Raw genomic sequence first — 21,545 nt, forward strand, 5'->3', positions numbered from 1 at the left:
ACAATTCCCATGAGGCAGTGTGAGAATGAGCATTGTAAATTGACCCAAATCTGGACAGTTTTCTTGCCTTTTTGCCACTAACAGTCACAGAATTATGCAGTAAGAAGGGACACAGGGAGATATCTTGCAATTATGAGTCACTGTTAATAAATGTTAATATTTTATATGTTTAAAGAATATGATGAGCCAAACTTTTCAAGCAAAAATGCCAGCCTCTGGGAGAGGGGTTGGACATCTCCTGGGATTTCAGTTTATCTCTAGAGTGCAGAGATCAGTTCCCATGGAGAAAATAGATGCTTTGGAGGGTGGACTCTATGGTATTGTACTCCACTGAGATCCCTGTCCTCTCCAGGCTCCTGTCACGTTCTCAGGGTGCAGGCAGATGGGAGTCCAAAGCCAGTCCAAGGTCAAAGTCCAGGAAGTCAAGCAGGAGTCAAGTCACCAATGCAGAATCACAAACTGGAATCAGAAGTCAATGTCCAAAAGCCAAAAAGTCAGGGTGCCAAGGAAATCAAGCAGGTCAGGATCAGGAATCAGGAAGGAGCGTGAATGCAAGTCAGAGAATAGACATTGCTTCCACAAGGTTACCAGGTCCTGGGTGGGAGGTATATGGGAGTCTCAATCAGCCTGCTCCCTGGGTAGCAATGACTCTGCTAGAACTTGAGGCTGAGGGATCTGAAGCAACAGCATGCCTCATGTCTTCGCTCTGAAAGTTCTTTCCAGAGCCTGCTTTGAACTCTTGAGATGGGAGGAGGAGAGCTGGGAGGAGATTGATCGTCAGCAGCTGACACTGGTGCCTGGAGAGTGATTGATGGGCCAGCTGCTGTTTGTTCAGCAGAGGAACTGGCTGGCAACTCTTCCAGGTCTGTTAACCCTTCCAGCTCCTCCTCATCAGGGCTCATGACAGCACCCACCCAGCTCTACAGGAATTTCTCAACCTGGAGCTGGCAGACCCCCACCCACCTCACCAAAGGCCAGGGAGTACTTGGCAAGCCTAAGCCAAAGGAGAGGGAGTTGTGTCAGCAGATGGAGTGGCAGAAAGAAGAAAGCTGTGGGAAACTCTGGTTGAATGTCCAATTGCTCTGTTCAGAGCAGGTGAACAAGCTGTGAACCAGAGTAATGGATGATCAAGCATCTTTGAAGAAAATATCTTGGTAATATGGTCAAAAAAGTTTAAGATTGGAAAATTAAAAAATCTTGCATATTTGATTGTGATTCCTGTGATTCTCTATGTGTATTATACCTGCCCTGCTGTTGTTTCATTGGTTACCAAATAGTTTCTAGGTTCAAACCCATCATCACAACCTAGGGCCCTCATATCTAAAGCACTGTCAGTCCTGATATGCTCCACTGGGACAGCTGAGCAGCAGGCTTCTGAAAGTTCCACCACCAAATGGGTAAGATCAATAGCAATATTTCAATTACTATTATTTCAAAAATAAACCTCCTGATGAGCTAGGGGCTGAGAGGCTGGAGTAAGGAATGTGGGGTGAAAACTACCAAGCGGACACAGTTGCTGCTGCAGATGCCTCTGCATTCTCAGCGCCAGCAGAAGGAACACAGGAAATCACCATGCAGATATAGCCATAGACAGAAATCATTTTGGTCGACTGGTAAGCATTTCTTTGTAGCTACTGAGAGAAAACTGAGACAGCCAGTCTGAAGGAATATAGTACCAGAAAGTAATTTCACAGCAAACCTCTGTGGATATTTGATGTATCATTGATGAGCAGCTGTTACAGCCCATTTCCAGCTAGGTAGGAAGGACATTCTTTCTGCAGCTTCAACACACATTCAGTAAGCTTATCAATTGATCTAGGATTTCTAGATTATCACTTAGGGTGCTAGAGCTCTCAAGAAATTCCACACTGTGTGTATCCATAAACAGGTCTGACAAATAACAAGGAAGAGCCTTGTATGCATGTGTTTATTTAATTTCAAAATGGAGTTTTCAACAACTTGATCAGACTGAGTATGGGAATTAAAGCTGTAGTCTAAGATCTTCGGGAAGCTGGATCTGGCACAGGCCTACCAACAGCTCCCGGTAGATACTAAAACGGAGGAGGCCCAGACTATTGTGACACACAGGGGGGCCTTCAGAGTGCGGAGGCTACAGTTCGGGGTTAGCGTGGCTCTGGGGATTTTCCAAAGTATAATGGACGCTCTCCTTAAAGGGATCCCCGGAGTTCAACCGTTCTTCGATGACGTTTTAATCGCCGCCCCGGACTCCGAAGAATTCGCCAACTGCCTGAGAGAGGTGCTCTGCCGGTTCCAGGCAGCGGGGCTCAAGGTCAAGAGGGAGAAATGCTTGCTGGGGGTCCCACGGGTGGAGTTCCTGGGTTTCGCTGTAGACGCAGCAGGAATCCACCCAACGGAAGAAAAGACCCGAGCCATCGTGCAAGCCCCGGCCCCCACCTGCAAAGCGGAGCTACAAAGCTTCTTGGGGGTGCTTAATTTTTACCATTCATTCCTCCCCCACAAGGCAGCCCTAGCAGAACCCCTACACCGGTTGCTGGACAAAAAAGCCCCTTGGGTTTGGGGCAAACAACAAGCCGCCGCGTTTCAGGCGGTCAAGGACGTCCTGGTGTCCAATGCGGTGCTCCACCATTTTGACGAGGGCCTCCCCGTCATCCTGGCTTGCGATGCGTCGCCTTATGGGTTGGGAGCAGTCCTGGGGCACCAACTCCCGGACGGGAGGGAGGTACCGGTAGCATACTACTCCCGCACCGGCCGAGCGCAATTACGCGCAGATAGACAAGGAGGCTCTGGCAATTGTGGCGGGGGTCCGCAAGTTCCATGATTATCTGTATGGGCGGAGGTTCACGATAGCTACGGACCATAAGCCGCTCTTAGGTCTGTTGGCCCCAGACCGCCAAACCCCCCAAATACTCTCACAGCGTGTGTTGAGGTGGAACCAATTCCTCAACTCATACATGTACACACTGGTCCACCGGGCCGGCAAGGCTATGGGCCACGCGGACGCGCTCAGCCGTTTGCCTCTACCCGTCACAGAGCCTGACCCAGCCCCCGCACACCTGGTCATGTTGGTCGAATCCCTCCCGGAACAGCCCCTCCACGCTGCGGAGGTCGCAAAGGCTACAGGGAGGAACAAAACACTGGCAAGGGTTCTCGACTGGGTGGTGAGGGGGTGGCCAGAAGGGAACATGGGGGAAGAGTTTACGCCCTACAAAATGAGGAGAGAGGAGCTAGCAGCCCACAAAGGGTGACTCTTTCCCCCAGTGAAAAATTATGGGGCTGGCCTCTGTGTTTCTTCTGAGTTGGGTGAATTGGCTTTCCTGCCTACATGAGCTTGACACCCCGGGTACAGCAACTAACTGCGACTGGGGTTCAGAGGACAGACAGAGGGTGTAATTCCCCAAACCCAGCACCTTCACTTGCAAAATTAAGTGCTGGCTAATGCTCATATGTTTTTTCCACAGGGACTAGAAAATTCCATGAAAAATGCTGGGTTTGGCTGGAAGCTAAATCTTGCACTAGATCTAGATAAATGCTCTGCCCATGCTGTACTCACAGCTAAAATCAATATGGCAGGGAGCTCTGCCAAGCACATTTGTAGCAACTGCAGCACCTGCCTTTATAAATAAACCTTCCTTTCCTGTACTTGGATACTTCATGGTTAGATCCACTTACACATAACATCAGCCTGAAACAGCTGCATGGCACACAGCAAAAAGTTCAGGATGAATTCCTGGAGAGATAACGTGGGCAGCTCTCCAGGAATCTGTCAGGCCTGAGTTACATCTACTACTGTACTTTTCACTTCCCTGGCTATCAGCAGTTCAGCTAACAGATCCAGGAGGTGTGAATAGGGAGGCAGAGAAACTTACGTCAGTGCTGCATTTAATTCAGGGCTCTCCAGTGCCCTGCCTCTGGTTATATGTCATAGACCAATACTTGCCCTTATCTGAGGCCCTCTTAACCCAGCAGTCCTTAACTCAGTACAGCCCTCCACTGCTACCATACATTATAGCCTACTAGATCCTGCAAACACTCACATGTAATCACAGGCATTCAGTGAAAGACAGGTGCAGAAAACCCCTTTGGGATATCTACCACACACATACTAGGGTGCATTTAGACTGATGAATCAAAAGTTGCATGGGGCTATCTGTTCACCTCACTTAGCTCTCATATGAATCAGAAACTGGAATTCATTTCCCAAACATCTGCCATTTGGCTAAAGAAGTTAGTGCCTCTGAGCATGTGCAAAGTGACCTCACCAGTCAGGGAGCAAGGTTTCACTAGGAAGTTCTGTTATATCTACTTTTGGGAGGAGAAGCTGTTCAGTTGGGGAGATACTTGCTTAAGGAGACCACCTTGTGTGGCAACCTTAGATAGGTCTTCCAGAAGCCAAGTCCCAGCTTCTATTTTTTACTGGTGTATTTATATAATTAACACATACAAACACACACTAGTGATTAGCATTTCTCATGAAGAGCAGAAAAGACAAAGTTTGTACCTAACAGCATGGTCAATTTCATGTGGCTGATGTGTGGGTTTGATTCTCAAGCAGAGTATAATGTGGTGTTTTGTTTTGATAGCTGTGAACATCTTTTGCTTGGGGTTTGTTTCAACAATTTATCTGAAAGAGGTCAGAGGTGCAGGAAGTTTATGGATGGCACAGGAAAGCAAAGGTAAAGGCAATGATCCATGGCTCCGATGGGTACCAACATTAGTTATCATGTGGTACCTTTCTACGGCTGGGGTGTTGCTGAGAATCCCAGAGTCTGCTTTCTGTGGGCAGAAAGGCATGTGACCTCAGCAACTCGTATTCCAAAACCAACCTTTGCAAAGATAATGCAAGCAGGTGGGGATTTGTGGAGAAGAACTGTCACAGGGTGTGTTTGATCTTTTCTAAGCCTGTCACCCACCCACCCCAAGCATTTTTCTTTCTTTTGGGCTATTTCCAGTCTCCAGATCCAGCTAGGGGAAACATGGGTTAGGTAAAAAGACATTGCGGAGGGAAGGTTGATTTGCATAAGATGCCTCCCCTTCACCCTCTTTCTACATTATTACAAAGCAACCTTCAGTGCAGGAACCCCATGTTTGCTTTGCAATATGTACTTGTGCTGTAAGCAACACCTGCTTGGACTGGAACTGCCTCTTAACGCCATAAGAAAAGGCCTATTTAATCAGGTGGAAGATCTCGCTCATCCAGTATTCAGTTTCCATTAGTAGCCAGCCAGATGCCTCTGAGCAGCTCGCAAGAAAGGCATGGAGCCTACCCCTATTGCTTATCCCACCCCCACATCTGATATTCTAAGGCCTCTGTACACGGAGGGTCTAATGAACTAGTCCCAGCTGACAACCGCTGATAGTCTTCTGCTCCATGAATTGATCTGAAGCCATCAACCATCACTTGCAGAAACAGAAATATTATGCAAAGGTTTTTTTTTTGTCTGTCCTGACTACTTTGATGGATGACTGTTTAGATCTGTTATAATGAAAGAGGGAGGAAAGTCTTTCTGTGCCCCCTCTCCAGCCAATTCACCTATATTTTTAAGCCTCCATAAACAATATCTGAATAAGTGGTTTCTCCAGGCAGAAAGGGGCCAAGACCTGTCTCTATTCCACCCAGTTTTCCCACCCCATCCGTCACTCTGTCTGCTGTGCTGAGACCTGCCCTCCTTTCCCATGTTCTCATTTGTAGTTGCCAAGGCAACATGGCAGTTGAGCATTAGGTGATTTAGCAGCCGGATCCCTGCCTGGAGTTCATTTGGGCTGGCAGGAAGCAAGATAGTGACTATCACAATGACTTAGAAGGTTTCACTTATACCTGCCCTGCTCCTTCCTTCCCTTTTCATATGGACTCAGTATAAATAGCCCTTTGCACGATATTGTGTGTGTATGAGCAGCGGGAGGAGGAATCAGAATCAGTTCGGCCTTGAGTAGAGGCAAAGCCTTTACTCTGGGTGGTAGATCTGAGGCAGCTGTAATGCTGTTTTATCCCTCTTGCTTTTCATCCTATTAGTATCCAATCTTTCATTCAGTATACTCAACACTGCTTAAAGAATCACAGTTACAATGATACAAAAGAGAAGCTGGCAAACAGAGGCCTGTCTTTGAGCCTTCGCTCTGCTGAAGGCTGTGTCCTCTCTGCCAGCAGCAGAACGAGACAGGTCCTGGTTTTCTGAGGCCACTTCCTGGTCAATCCCTGGTCACAGATACATAGGATATTTGCTGTGGCTTGGATGCTGTTAGGATGTGAGGTTTCTTCCAGCTTCCCCCATAGCATCATGGATTTTTCCCTATTGTCCTCTGATAGGGTTGCCAATCCCCAGGTGGGGGCAGGGGATCCCCTGGTTTGGAGACCCTCCCCCCGCTTCAGGGTCATCAGAAAACGGGGGGAGGGGAGGGAAATGTCTGCTGGGAACTCTATTATTCCCTATGGAGATTTATTCCCATAGAAAATCATGGAGAATTGATCCGCGGGTATCTGGGACTCTGCAGGGGCTGTTTTTTGGGGTAGAGGCACCAAATTTTCAGTATAGCATTTAGTGCCTCTCCCCAAAATACCCACCAAGTTTCAAAAAGATTGGACCAGGGGGTCCAATTCTATGAGCCCCCAAAGAAGGTGCCCCTATCTTTTATTACGGTATTTCCTATGGAAGGAAGGAATTGAAAAGGTGTGCTGTCCCTTTAAATGCGATGGCCAGAACTCCCTTTGGAGTTCAATTATGCTTGTCACAGCCTTGATCTTGGCTCCACCCCTAATGTCTCCTGTCTCCACCCCCAAAGTCCCCAAATATTTCTTGAATTTGACTTGGCAACCCTATCCTCTGAGGCCACCATTCCCACCACACCCTAACCACAGGACTTTAAAAAGGGGGCACTGCCAAATCACTATTGCATACTAACTGCCTGATGATTTATTGCCACAGTCTCCTAATTCCTAGTTTTAATTATTTAAAAAGTAAGTATTTTGTCTCTTTCTTTCTGAATTGCAAGGGAAAACGTGCACAAAAAAGGTGCCCCCCAAGGTCTTTGGCCCACTAGGACTTTTCCAGGTGTCCATAATGGCTAATCCATTCCTAACTATGCCAATTCACTGAGACATTACATTGTTCATAGTCCCTTTACTATGTTGATAATTCCTTGGAAAACAAAAAACTAGCATGTGATGCAAAGAGCTAGCCTAGGAAAAACCCCACTAATTTAGTATGCAGGAGTTTTTACATGGGAGAGTAGCACACAAGTAGCTCTCTTCACTTACAGTCTGAACCTATTCTACCACCTCAGAATTTCTCCACTTAGGGCTGCAAATCTGGGTTAGGACATTTCTAGAAATTTGGGACAGATCCTGGGAGGGTAGAGTTTGGGGAGGTAAGGAAGCTCAGAGGGAATGTGATATCACACATCCCATCTTCCAAAGCTGCCATTTTCTCCAGGGGAACTGATCTCTGTGGATCAGTTGTGAATTCTGCAAGAACTCCAGGCCTCACCTGGAGGTTGCAATACAAAACACAACCTACAGGTTATAGTGACAAATAACTATGTAGTAAGCAATTAACAATACAATAGTCCCATCCAAAATCACAGTCTCTTCTTATTATTCAAATTACAAAAAGGAAGTCCATACTGTTCTTGTTCTTAAAGAATTTGCAGGCACTGCTGCAATAAAACCAGATCACAAAGGAACTTGTAAACAGATGTCTTCATGCAATGAGAAGGAAAAAATTCTATTCGTATCACTGTATCCACTGTGTGTGTAACAGCAAAACGAAATTCCCTGGGCAGGTCGTTTTCTGCCACACCTGTTTCAATTCCTTTATTGATAAGGGATATTTCACATTTCACTACAAAGATAAAAATATTACATAAATAAAACAGACCCCCTCCCCTCAAAAAAAGCTAAGAACCCAATTACCATATACCATTAAACATACTCACAATGATACTCAAAATCAAACTACTAGAAATAAATTCTAAGGGACACAAAGTCTCCAGTATGTTTTCTCTATGGCGGCTCACACTCACCACTTCTCTATGGTGGCTCACACTAGCCTCTGCTGTATGTTAAAAGCTTGATCAATTACACCTGTATCTGTTGTTAAAGGATGGGACTTTATTGTATTGTTAATTGCTTATTACATAGTTATTTGTCATCACTATAACCCACCTGGAGGTTGGCAGGCCCATATTCTGCTGCATGTGTGCCCTGGGCCATATTTCTCTTTGTTTTTAGCTTAGCTTCTATGGTGTTTCCTGTTGCTTGTCCATTTAAACAACTAATTATCAAAACTATGGTCTTGACCACCATAATTTCTACTTGTAGGCTTCATATGCTTTATCGCCATTCTCCCTCACCCCAAGAATTGCCAAGTAAAGTTCTTATAACTTTTTAAATGAGATGTCCAAAAACACACCTCCCACAAAGGAAAAAAAATTGCCTACACAATGCTTGAAATAGCTGTTTTTTTCTTTTTACAGTTCTTCCTGTTGCACCACAATGATACTAGATGTGTGTAACACTTGAAATGTAATCAAGGCTTTACTAAAACTTGTTTTCCTGGCAGGTCAGGGGGCTTCCTTCCTTCTTTCCTCCTTCTCTCCTCTCACTGCCCAGTCAGTGCCTCTCTGGGTGAGCTCAACTATGAGCTCATTGAGCACCTTGCAGAGTGCAGACAGTACTCCTGTTTTGCAATTTGTACTATAATTACATAAACATGCACTGCGGCAATACATTAACCACCCTTTCTTTATAACTAACAACCTGGTGGCTTGTAGTTTAAACTAGCCATTCTAAAGAATACTTAAAACACACACCACTAACTAGGGAGCCTCTTAAGGAGAGGAAAATATGTGTCTGCGTTATCCAAAATACAGACAAGCCATTCTCCAGCTTCTCCCTTTCTGCAACAGGTACCTCTTTTGGTGAACTCACCTAGCAGGGTGTCTGAAGCAAGAAGCCCTCCCCTTTCTGCAAGAAGAGTGCAGCATAGGCATCCACAACTATGCTTCTCAGGTGGGACAGCTGAAGTCAGTGGAGCTGGCCCTTTACTGAGGCCTGTGCTTACAGAGTGTGGTATATCGTATTTATTGTATATATCTGTGCATGTAATGAAATGGTCTGCTCCTCCCCTAATATCTGTGTGATTTAGTTTGGTCCAATTGGGTAGAACGTTTGATTCAGTTTCCAGTTTTGTATGTTAGCTGAAGATATTGGTGGTTGGAGTTGTCTCCTTGCCAATAAACAACCGATGTTTTGAGCCAGCTTGTCTCTGTTGAATGGACCTGAGAATAGGTACCTGAGTGAGTACTCTAGCCAGGAAACTCATAGCCAAAGGGGGATATTATGTAGAGGGAGCTCTCTAAGCTTCTAGAATAGAGATTTTTGGGGGCAAAATGCTGTTTAGCTGCATCTGTAGGCTGGGAAGTTCCTAGAGATTTTAGGGGTGGAGCCTGAAGAGAGTGGGCTTGGGGAGGGGAGGGTCCTCAGCGTGGTACAATGTCATAGAGCACACCCTCCAAAGCAGCCATTTTCTCCAAGGAAACTGATTTCTGTAGTTCAAAGATTGGTTATAATTCTGGGAGAACACCAGGCCCCACCGTGAAGTTGGCAACTCTAGCAGAAGCCCCATAGATTCCCAACAACTAGAGTTGCCAGGTCTGTGTTGCAAAATACCTGGAGACTTTGGGGGAGGGTGGGGTTTGGGGAGGAGCCTCAGCATGGTATAATGCCATATGTGGTCTCACATAGAGACCACTCTTCAAAGCAGCCATTTTCTCCAAGGGACCTGATCTCTGCCAGCTGGAGATAGTTGTAAAAGGAGGAGCTCTCCAGGCCCTGCCTCGAGGCTGGCAATCCTGCCAACAACACTGCATTCATGATTATCTGTTAGCATTTTGGTATGGAACACAGGAAAGAAGACTTAAAAGGAGGGCTGTCCTCTGTAAAAAGCAAACCAAACTATTAACATACTGTAATTTCCAGTACTTTAAAGACCAATCAGCCCCCCAAGGGAATTCTTCTAGTCATCTGTAGAAAATTGCAGTGTCTGTAATGCTGGGCTTGACCACTCTGCACAAGGAAATTCCACTGAGGAGAGCCCACTCACAGCCTCAGTGTCATGGGACACACCAGATCTTCTGGAGAGAGCCAACCAAGCCTGTAGCCACAGTGGGGCCTGGCGGGGATGCAGGCCCATCATTTCAAACCCCCCCCCCCCCCCAACCTGTATGGCCCCTCCATTGGAGGGCCCCAATCTGTTTTCTTTGCTTACCACCTGAACAAGTAGTAGCATTGCTTCTGGTCTTTTCATTTTTTGCTCTCCACTTCCCTAACGCAGCATGCAGAGCGCGGGGTGGGGGGAGCGTCTTCTTGCAACCAGCCTTCTGAGCACCCAGCTTCAGTTCTAGAGATCTCTGTCTCTCTGAGAGAGGGGTGCATAAGAAAGGGGTGGGGGGAGTGGAGCTGTTGTGCCTGCCCAGGCGAAGGGGGCTTAGCTTGTGGAAATCAAGGCAGCTTACAGTGCCTAGACTCCAGGGCCACCAAACCGGGTGCCCTTCCGGCCCTTCCAAACAACAAATCCTGCTGTGGGCCCCACCAAACATGAAATCCTGGCTACGGCCCTGGAGCCAACTGATGCAGCTGGTGCTTTTGCCAAGCTAACAAGACAGAGAAAGGGTAGGGAGGGTGCTGCTGATTTCGCAGCCTTGGCACATGTTCCTTTGGTAAGATTACAATCACCAGCAAGATGTCTCTGGCAAAGGCTTGGGTGCCAGGAGTCCCAGGCCACAAAGCCCACAAATAATGTGTGTACTACCCACATTAATGCTTCCCTGATGCAAATTCTCACAGTCTGAACTAGCTTAATGACAGAACAAGTTATGACAACAGACCAGAACATCATGTGCTTTTTTCTGATATTGCTTTTTAAAAGGGCTCTAATTCTAAAGGTTGCAGAGAATAACTCAGAAATGTGTATGTTCAGCTTGCTGGAGCCTCACTAATTCAGTTTCAACCAGCATCAAGGAAAGACTTTTTCCTAGGGCTATTACTATGTTTTTATATTAATAAGTTCCCATCTCTCATGGTTGCAGAGAATCACTGCCTGTGCTCAGTCTGTTGAGTTCTCAGAATCTCTGGATTTCAGACTTGAATGTTTACAGTTCTCTTTTAGGTCTCTGATTACCTCTCTCTCTGCTATGGGTGTCATTTATGTTTCTCCTTCCAGTCAGCAGCACTTAATGCACTGGTTTGGATTGAACGTGTGTCAATAATGCAAGATGAGTGCTGGCTCTTTTTCTGTGAGCTGGGAATTTTTTAAAGTATGTGGTGGGTAAAGCTTTGGTTGAATCCATTATAAACTATGTTCCTCTGACCCTCATCTGGCTGCTGGTAATAATAATTTTAAAAACCCACCTCCAGCACCCTTCACAGCTCTCTTTTGGACTACACCTGTCTGGTTGCACTGCTTCACTCACACCTCTGAAAATATCCCTTCCAATGGCTTCAGCAGCTGGGCCCAGCCTGCAATTACATCAATGCCTCACTCTCATGTGTTTGCTGGGGTTGCCAGCTTCCAGATGTCACCTGGAGATCTCCTGCTATTGGAATTGATCTCCAGGTGACCAAGATCAGTTCCCTTGGAGAAAATGGCTGCTTTGGAGGATGGACTCTATGGCAGGGGTGGCTAACGGTAGCTCTCCAGATGTTTTTTTGTCTACAACTCCCATCAGCCCAAGCCATTGGCCATGCTGGCTGGGGCTGATGGGAGTTGTAGGCAAAAATCATCTGGAGAGCTACCGTTGGCCACCCCTGCTCTATGGCATTATATACTGCTGAGGTCCCTCCACAAATCTATTCAAGCTCCATTTCCCAAAATCTCTCAGTATTTCCCAACCAAAGCTGGCAACTCTAGTGTTTGCCCTTTCTTGTGGTCAACAGAAAGAGAGTAGCAGTTTTCAATTTAGATTCCAGTCCAGCTACACTTTAGCAACTAACAAGATTTTCAGGGTACAAGCTTTTGAGAGTCAAAAACCTCTCTTCATCTGTCAAAGAGGGCTTTGACTCTCAAAAGCCTATTATCTGAAAATTTTATGGGTCTTTAAGATGCTCCTGGACTCAAATCTAACAGTTCTACTCCAGACCATCATGGTGACCCTCTGAAACAATTTTGAAGATTTAGGAGGTTTAAAGGTAGAAATGGATGCTACAAGAGACAGAGAAAAACAGGTTACTCACCTGTAATTGATGATCTTCGAGTGGTCATCTGTGCAGTCACACACATGGGTTTTCCCGTCAGGACGAACCCTACCTCGGAGATTTTAAAAGCTAGCCTAGGCGTTATTTTTGGCGCGCACTCCCTTTCGCTCTGGGGAGCAGGCATCCACTGCGCATGCCTGGAGCGAGAGGGAGGCGCCCCACCCACTCAGTTTCTTTCCCCGCCGCTGACATAGTAGATGAGCGGTAGTATAGGACCAGTAGCCAGCAGCGGGGACGGCTGGGCGGGCGTGTGTGACTGCACAGATGACCACTCGAAGATCATCAATTACAGGTGAGTAACCTGTTTATCTTCTTCGTGGTCTCTGTGCAGTCCCACACATGGGTGACTGATAAGCTGACCTGCAAGGTGGTGGGTGCTGGCACTAGAGTTGGAGAAAAGAATAACACAAAGGTTAGTGCAACACAGTCAGCACATAACAGGCTACAAGGCAAGCAATTACTCACCAAGCCGAGACCGCCTCCTTAGTCAAAGATGGAGCGGAGCACTGCCTGTCCGAAGGATGCATCTCGCCTAGCACGAACGTCCAAAGCGTAGTGCGTGGCGAAGGTCGAAGGGGAAGACCAGGCGGCAGCGGCGCAAATGTCCTCCATGGATACACCCCTGGCAAGGGCAGATGACGTTGACAAAGCTCTTGTGGAATGAGCTCGTATGGCAGATGGGACTGGTTGCTTTGCGAGTTTGTAGCACAGCTCTATAGCAGCAACCAACCATTTTGACAGTCTCTGTGTAGATATCTTTTTGCCCTTATTAAGGCGGCCGTAGGCCACAAAAAGTCTGGAGTCCGTACGGAACGATGCTGTTCTATCTATATAGTAAGCGAGTGCTCTTCTAACATCTAGACAGTGTAGAGCTTCTTGCCCCTTGTCCGTAGGACGTTGGAAAAAGGCAGGTAAGGTTGTGATTCTGTGTAAATGAAATGCGGAAACTACCTTGGGTAAGAAGGCAGGGTCTGGCCGCAACACCACCCTATCGTGGTGAAAAATGGTGTAAGGTGAGTCTGCTCTGAACGCACAAATATCACTTGCTCTCTTAGCAGAGGTGAGTGCGACTAATAGTGCCGTTTTCCATGAGAGAAGGTGAAGCGGTATCGTAGCCATAGGTTCGAAAGGCGGTTTTACTAGTTGGCTTAGCACTAGCGATAAACTCCAGCTAGGATACATTTGCCGCAATGGTGGGTGCAAATGTAAGATTCCTTTTAAGAAGGATTTCGCAGCAGGGTGTGAAAAGACAGTCCGACCCTGTACATGCGGGTGAAAAGCTGAGATTGCTGCAAGGTGCACCTTTAAAGATGAGTACGTAAGGCCCTTTTCTGACAAATGCAGTGTATATGCCAAGATTTGAGGTATGGAAGCCGATAAAGGTCTGAAGTTATGCTTGGTAGCATAGATGGAAAATCTTTTCCATTTCATGGAGTATGACTTTCTCGTTGATGGTTTCCTCGCATTTAAGAGAACATGTCTTACTCCTTCAGGAAAGTCTGAGAACATATCCTCCAAGCCGTTAAGCGAAGCCTGTTCGGGTCGTGATGGAGAACCCTGCCGTTCTGCTGAGACAGGAGGTTCTGTGCTGGAGGAAAGTGATGGTAAGTATTTTTCGACAGAAAGAGGAGGGTTGTGAACCATGGCTGGCGTGGCCACCATGGCGTCACTAAAATGCAATCTGTGTTGTCTAGTTGAATTTTCTGTATGCATCGTGTTATCAGTGGGAAGGGTGGGAAGAGGAAGTGTAGTGGACCGGTCCATGTCTGTATGAAGGCATCCCCTGCAGACTGTTGTGAGGGCGGACCTCTCATAAAAAAGATAGCACACTGTGCATTGTCTGGTGCAGCAAACGCATCTATTGAGGGGGTTCCGAATTTCCGGAATACTGGCAGAAGATATGACCTTTGGAGGGACCACTCGTGGTCGTTGATGAGATATCTGCTCAGCCTGTCCGCTTGAGCATTCTGGACGCCAGGAAGATGTACCGCAGTGAGATGGATCTGGTGAGCAATACTCCAGTGCCAAAGGTGCATTGCTCTTTTGCAAAGACGGGTGGAAGCAGTCCCTCCTTGCCTGTTTATATAAAAAACCGTCGCCACATTGTCTGAGGCAATTTGTACATGCCGGCCTTGAAGAGATGGGAGAAACGATTTTAAAGCTCTGTGAACAGCTAGAAGCTCTAAACAATTGATGTGGAGCGACTGTTCGTACGGTGTCCATTGCCCCTGGACAGTGAGTATGTCGAGATGGGCTCCCCAGCCCCACCTCGAGGCATCTGTTGTAACTACTGCTGATGGGCTTGGCCTTAAAAATGGCATTCCTGCAAGCAGGTGAGCTCGTACTGTCCACCATTCGAGTGAGGGGAGGATGTGGTTTGGAACAGTGAGGATGGTTCTTTGAGACTGGCGTTGGGGCCGAAACGCACGGACGAACCAGATTTGCAGGGTTCGCATGCGTAGTCTCGCGTGTGTTAAAACTGCAGTCGTCGCTGCCATAAGTCCTAACATGCGCTGAATGTTGAAGGCCGTTTGTTTGGGTTGTTGTATTATTTGTGTGGCCAGTGTCTGAATGGAAGATATCCTGTCTACAGGAAGGTATGCCTTGTGGTCCGTGGTGCACAAGCGAGCCCCTATAAAATGGATGTCTTGAGTTGGGGTCAGGTGTGACTTTTGATGATTGACCTGGAGGCCCAGTTCTGCTAAGAGCGCAAGTGTCATAGAAATGTCCTTCATCAACTGTGCCTTTGAAGTTCCCACGAGGAGCCAATCGTCTATGTATGGGTAGGTTGCAATTCCGCGTTGTCTGAGGTATGCCGCAATTACCGCCATACATTTCGTGAATGTCCGTGGTGCTGTGGAGAGTCCGAAGGGTAGGGCTCGGAACTGGTAGTGGTTGCTGCCCACGGCGAAACGCAGGAACTTTCTGTGGCATTGGTGTATTGTCAGGTGGAAGTATGCGTCCTGTAAATCTACCAGTGCCATCCAAGAGTTTCGGGGGATTAAGGGCAGAATCGATTGTAAGGTGATCATTCTGAATTTTCTGTGACGGATGAATTTGTTTAGGGCTCTTAGATCCAGAATCGGACGCTGTCCCCCATCCCTTTTGGGAACTAGAAAGTACCGGGAATAAAATCCGGTCCGAAGGTACTGGTCTGGGACAGGCTCTATAGCCGCTTTGGCAGTTAAGGTGTGTATTTCTTCCTGAAGGGAAGGGGATGGTGGAGTTGAGACAAAATGATGTTTTGTTGGTGGTGTTTGAAACTCTATCGAGTAGCCTCTCAAAATGATGTTTAAAACCCATTTGTCCGTGGTTATTTGTTGCCAGTTCTCGTGAAATGGAAGAAGTCTGGAAATGTGTTGAATTGGTAAAGGTAGGAAGTCAAAGAGACTGCTTTGATGAAGACGCAGCCTTTTTAGGTGGTTGTGGTCTCTGCTGTCTCTGGTTAAAAGATTGCTTCGGAGGAGGAGCCTTACGTTTCCAGTATTCAGATTGTCGAGGAGATCTGGAACGTTTAAACGGCGTTGGTTTCCATGGTCTGGGCTTATAGCTCTGCTGTTGTTGTTGTTGCGCTACTCCGAGCCTTTTTGCTCGTTTGCGGCTGTCGTCCACGGTGGTCAATATATCGTCTGTCGTTGCATTAAAGAGACCTTGGCCGTCGAAGGGAAGGTCTTCGATTTTAAACTTAAGATCAGGTTGCAACGAAGAGGACCGAAGCCAAGCGTGTCGTCTTAGGGCAATTGAGGCAGCCATCGCCTTTGAAGTGCACCCCACAGAGTGGCGGATAGTATTTATCTGTTGCTTTGAAACCCTGTTGAGCTCCTGTAGCAGCTTGCAGGCTTGTTTCTGGGAAGGTTCAGGTAGGGCAGAGACGAGCGTATTTAGTTGGGAGGAGATATTGTGGGTATACGCGGCGAAGTATGCTAAATAATTGTTGATTTTGGCATTTGCCGTAGAAATTGAATACATTTTCCTTCCCAGGGTGTCTAATTTCCTGCCTTCCTTCTCAGGAGGTACAGGGTGACGAGTCTGTTTCGATTTAGAAGAAGAATGAACTATCAGAGAGTTCGGGGCTGGATGGCTAAATAGAAATTTCGACTCCATTGCTTGGATCCTGTAAAGAGATTCAATTCGTTTTGAAGTCGGGGGAATAGATGCTGGGTTGTCCCAAGCTTCTTTGATGGCCTCTAGGTGTACCGGTAACATCGGCAGAAAGGACCCAGCAGGTAAATCTGAGTGCACCAAGTCGTGTACCACGTCTGTTACCTTGGGTGCATCTGAGGTGAGGGTAACGTTAAGTGCAGAGGCCATGTTGGCAATCAAGTCCAAGTATGTCTTTGCCCCTTCGGAAGGTGACAAATCCGCGGGCTTGGCGATATCCGAGGCAGGGGATCCAGGGGACATTGATTGTATCGAGTCCGATGATTGTGCGTCGGATTCGGCATCCGAGTCAGGTTCGGGTGCCGGTGGGTCCGGTCTGGTTGGAGTCGTGCTTTTAGGTCTGGTTGGACTCGTGCCTTTAAGCTTAGAAGTCGAAGTGGAAGGAGTCGGAGATGGCTGTTTTGTTAGTTGCTTACTCCGTTGGACAGGAGTCACTTCCTTGGATTGGTTCCTGTGGTAATCGGTACGGTACCGAGAGTGGTGGTAGCCGCAACAAGCATGGGAATCCATTGATGGAGACCTCGAAGCGTAGTGGCGTCGTCTCGGGGACATAGATGGAGACCGAGACCTCGGGTTGTAGCGATAGCGGTCCCTCCCCCTACTAGGGGATCTCTCCGGGAAACGCGTACGATGGTACCGATGTCTCTCGATGCTGGGAGACCTGGCTGGGAACCGATGGGTATCAAAGTACCTATAAGCGTCATGTCTGTATTGGATGGGATTCGACATATCGCGGAACGATCTAGGATTGATGTGCTGTTGAGTCCACTGCAGCGGGTCTCGGATCTTCTCCAGCGAAGGGTCTGGTATGGATCCTTGTAGAGAAGGGGATCGGGACGGAATCGGAATAACCTCTTCCGTCTGCTGATGCGGTGATTCCGTAATCGGAGTGGTCACTTCCTGGGTATCGGTTCCAGGTGTGGAGGGCTCACATTGTCTGTCAGGCTCGTGGGCTGTTTGTTGTTCCGAAGATTTGTTCGAGTCGGTAGGTTTTCTCGAGTCCTTCGGGTCGGTAGATTTTTTCGGGTCCTTCGGATCGGTAGGTTTCCTCGAATCCTTCTGGCCCTTCGGATCGGAGTGCTTGTGTTTCTTAGTGTGCTTCCCACTTTTCGTTTTAGTAGACGCGGCCGTTAGCTCTGACGTTATCGCGCCGTCGCCGACTTTCGCGGCATCGCCGGGCTTATGCTTGCTGGGAACAATGGCCACTGAAGCTGCCGACCGTGCGCCGTCTCCTTGGGGAGTCAGGAGGGGAGGCGACTTACTCACAGAAGAAGATTGAGACATTTCAGGGTGAAGCACAGACTCCATAAGATGGCTTCTTAGTCTAGCGGCTCTGTTTTTGCGCGCCTGTTTGCCAAATTGAAGGCAATGCGCACAGGCGTCCACTTTATGGGTTTCTCCCAAGCAGAATAGGCAAAGCGAATGTCCGTCTGAGGTAGGGATTTTCGCCCTACAACGCGAACACCTTTTAAAGGTTATTTTACTGTCTCTTCCTTCCATACGCCCGGGGGGGGGGGGGGGGTGGGGGAAGGGAGGTCTGAGGTAAAAGCGGGGAAGATATTTATGCTTTTTTTTTTTTTTTTTTTTAGAGAGTATAAGAATAAAGGGGAAAAGTGAAGAAAAACGGAGGCTAGACGTTTGAGGTAAACGAGGAGCGCAGCGAGGTAAGACTATCCCGGGCGGCGGTTGGAAAGAAACTGAGTGGGTGGGGCGCCTCCCTCTCGCTCCAGGCATGCGCAGTGGATGCCTGCTCCCCAGAGCGAAAGGGAGTGCGCGCCAAAAATAACGCCTAGGCTAGCTTTTAAAATCTCCGAGGTAGGGTTCGTCCTGACGGGAAAACCCATGTGTGTGACTGCACAGATGACCACGAAGAAGATCTGAAGCTGCTGCACATGAACCCACATTACCCTGCATCAGATGATTGGGCTGTCAAGGTATTGATTGCCAGTATTGCCTATTCTGACTGGCAGCCACCAGCAGTTCTCAGAGGCTTAGGTCACAGTTTTTCAAATCACCCACTCTCTAGGACCTTCGGCACACAAAGTAGATGCTCTGCCACTGAGCTGCAGCCCTCCCTGGCTGACTGCCTTTTTCCTGTCTCTACTAGTAATCTAATCTAAAGACATCAATGGGGTGCTGTGTTCCCCCTGCCCTCAACTCACACATTATTTTCTGGAGCCAGAAGTGGGGAAACATACAGCATGGCAACTTCACATCACACTTTGTTCTATTCGATATTATGAGGTAGAAGGGGGAGGAGAGAGAGCGCTACAGCAGCTGCCACCCTTATTCTGAGTCTCTTGCAGTGTCTCCTTTTGCCCTAAGAAAACACATAACATTGTGTGGCTTTGACGCCTGGTGTGTGGAGAGGGTTGCTCCTCTGGCTTGTTGGAGATTGAGGACACCTGGTGGGCCTTTGGATGTACTACCACTTACAACAACACCCCAGCGAATGGCTTTCTGTCCTCAAAAAGCAATTTTTCCCACAGCAGCTGTTATTGAGTACTTTCTCATAATGCTACTTTATTATCAGTGAGCAACACCCGCTCCGATGGGATCTTGTATTGATCTTTGTTGCACATAAAAATGGGACATACCTCTTATATCTTGTTGTAGTCATTCCTAAAGTATATCCAAGAGGCTAAGATGGGCAAACTTGCTTCTTTTAGTGGGCAATAAGTGGTTAAACATCCTTCCATAGGGATGGATGCTCTATGTCTTTTGTGGCCACACAACATGGCAGCCATTTGCATTGTGAAGATTTCCCCTTTGTGGAGCTATGGTATAAGGAAAGCAAAGAAGAGGAAGAGAAGAGATGGATTTATACCCCGCTCTTCACTACCCAAAGGAGTCTCAGAGTGGCTTACAATCTCCTTCCCCACAACAGACACCCTGTGAGGTAGGTGGTGCTGAGAGATCTCTCCTAGAACTGCTCTTGAGCAGAACAGCCTTGAGAAAACTTGTCAGCAGGTACATGTGGAGGAGTGGGGAATCAAACCTGGTTCTCCCAGGTAAGAGTCTGCACTTAACCACTATACCAAACTGGCTCTTACCAAAGGAAACAAGAAGTTGCAGGAGCAAAATGGAAAGTACAGCTTTGCCAGCAGGAGATTACAGCTTCCCATGATATGCTCCAATTCCCTCCTCTGCAATTTATGAAAGGTAAAGGAGCCCTGTCCTCTACTGGGTCTAGTCACCCTAACTCAGGCTCAAATGACAAGTCTCAAACTTACTGGTTTTAAACAGTGTCTAAAGGAGGGAGGGAAGTGCAAACTGATTCTTGAGAGTAAAAAGTGTACATGGAATACAGTTGGCCCCTCCACCTGCTTGCTGCTCACTTTGCGTTACCCTCCCCCAGTACCTTTTTGCCAGCAAAGCTCCTTTCTCCCATCAGTGCCTAGCAGAGAAGAAAGTGCCTGGGGAAAACAGACAAAAGGGATTCAGGGTCCCCCACCTGCATGCTCCGTTCTGACCCCTGGCAGGGCTTCCTACCTCTGCTAGAAAACCTCACCCCTTTTCGCAGCCCTTGTCCAGATCATATCATTTTCCTAAAGGGCATGCACCAAGAATCTCTCCAGAGCATGCCACTGAATTAAACTGGAGCTGTGCCACCATAGTAATCATACCCTTTGGGCAGTTAATGACAGACGCTGGGAAACAAAAAGGCAAAAGCTCTAGGAGGTTTATTGAAGCCCTTTAATATTAACACAAGTTACATTTCAAAAATCAAAGCCCAGAGGTTCCATAGGTTGTAAAATAGCTGAGAATAAATAAAGGAGAAAGACTACCATTCTCAGTACAGAATGGATCTAACAGTCAAAATAGCCTGGTCTTTTCCTACTGTGTGCAGGAATGGCTGCCAGTAAGTATTATGGGGAAATCACTAAAAGATTTAAAGAATTGAGCCAGGGCATGTTTGTCATGATGGTTTGCATACTATTTAACTTGTGTACCTTTAAGACCTGGATTCTCACACACATGTTCTTTGCCCGATTGAACAGTGAAAGCTCTATATAAATGCTAAGTATTATTATCGCTACTGAATATCCCACTCTATTTTATACTGCTGTAAGCACTTTTCTGCCTTCTGTATTAATTTTGCAGGAGTCAGTCCTGTATTGATTAAAAACCAAAGAAGGGATCAATTCTTTTGGTCAAATAAACCTAGCTGGCCTACAGTATGTTCTCATATTTTGTCATTCAAACGAAACATCATCAGTGGCAGTGTATTAACTGGCTCACAGTCCTCTTGGAAACATCTGAAATTGTTGGAAACAGGATGCTGAACAGCAGGGTTTCTCTCATTGTCTTCTCTTACTAGAGGGTGCCTTTGTGTTTGTGCACATGTACTAACTATCATAGCCTTTGTATTCAACTTGATGCAACGCCACCAACTTCTAGAAGCTCAGGACATCTGAAGGACAGCCTCTTTCAATATATGGGTCCGCCCACCTTACCAACAGCCACAGTGGGTGATGCATTCAACTGTCTAGTCAAGTTTGCGATGGTAACAAACAAGGCATTTTTGCCTTGGGAACAGCTTGCCCAAGAAGATGAGGAAGGCAACCTTACAGATTTCACAGAGGCCTACCTTTTAACGTCTGACAGGAGGGATGAGTGATTTTTATGACAGATGCTTTAATGCAGATCTGTACTATTATTTATTTCAGTTATACCCTGCCTTTCTCCCCAATGGGCACTCAAACCAGTTTACATGGTTCTCATAATATCCATTTTTCTCTTCACAATAATCCTGTGAGGAAGATTAGGTTGGGAGAGAGTGACTGGCCTGAGATTAGCAAGCTTTCATGGTAGAGGAAGGATTTGAATTTAGATCTCCCAGATCCTAGTGCAACCCTGTACCTCTTGTAAGCACACTGGCTTTCTATTATTAATGGTTCGTTTTATTTATTCATTTTTAACTTTATTCCATTTGGCATCTTTATATACTGTAAGCCATCTTAAGTGCAGTAGAGGCAGAGCACAAATCTCTAAATAAATACAGAAATGAGAAATCTGAAATCTCCAGTAGTGATAACATGTGTACCCCACTCTAACAAAATCCTTAAAAAGGTATTCCCAAACATTTTCCCTAGGAGCAAAACCCAGACAAAATAAAAATAGTGATTTACTAGAGAGAAAACAGGAATTGTCC

This window comes from Heteronotia binoei, chromosome 12 (assembly GCF_032191835.1).
Source record: "Heteronotia binoei isolate CCM8104 ecotype False Entrance Well chromosome 12, APGP_CSIRO_Hbin_v1, whole genome shotgun sequence".
NCBI classification, from domain to species: Eukaryota; Metazoa; Chordata; class Lepidosauria; order Squamata; family Gekkonidae; genus Heteronotia; species Heteronotia binoei.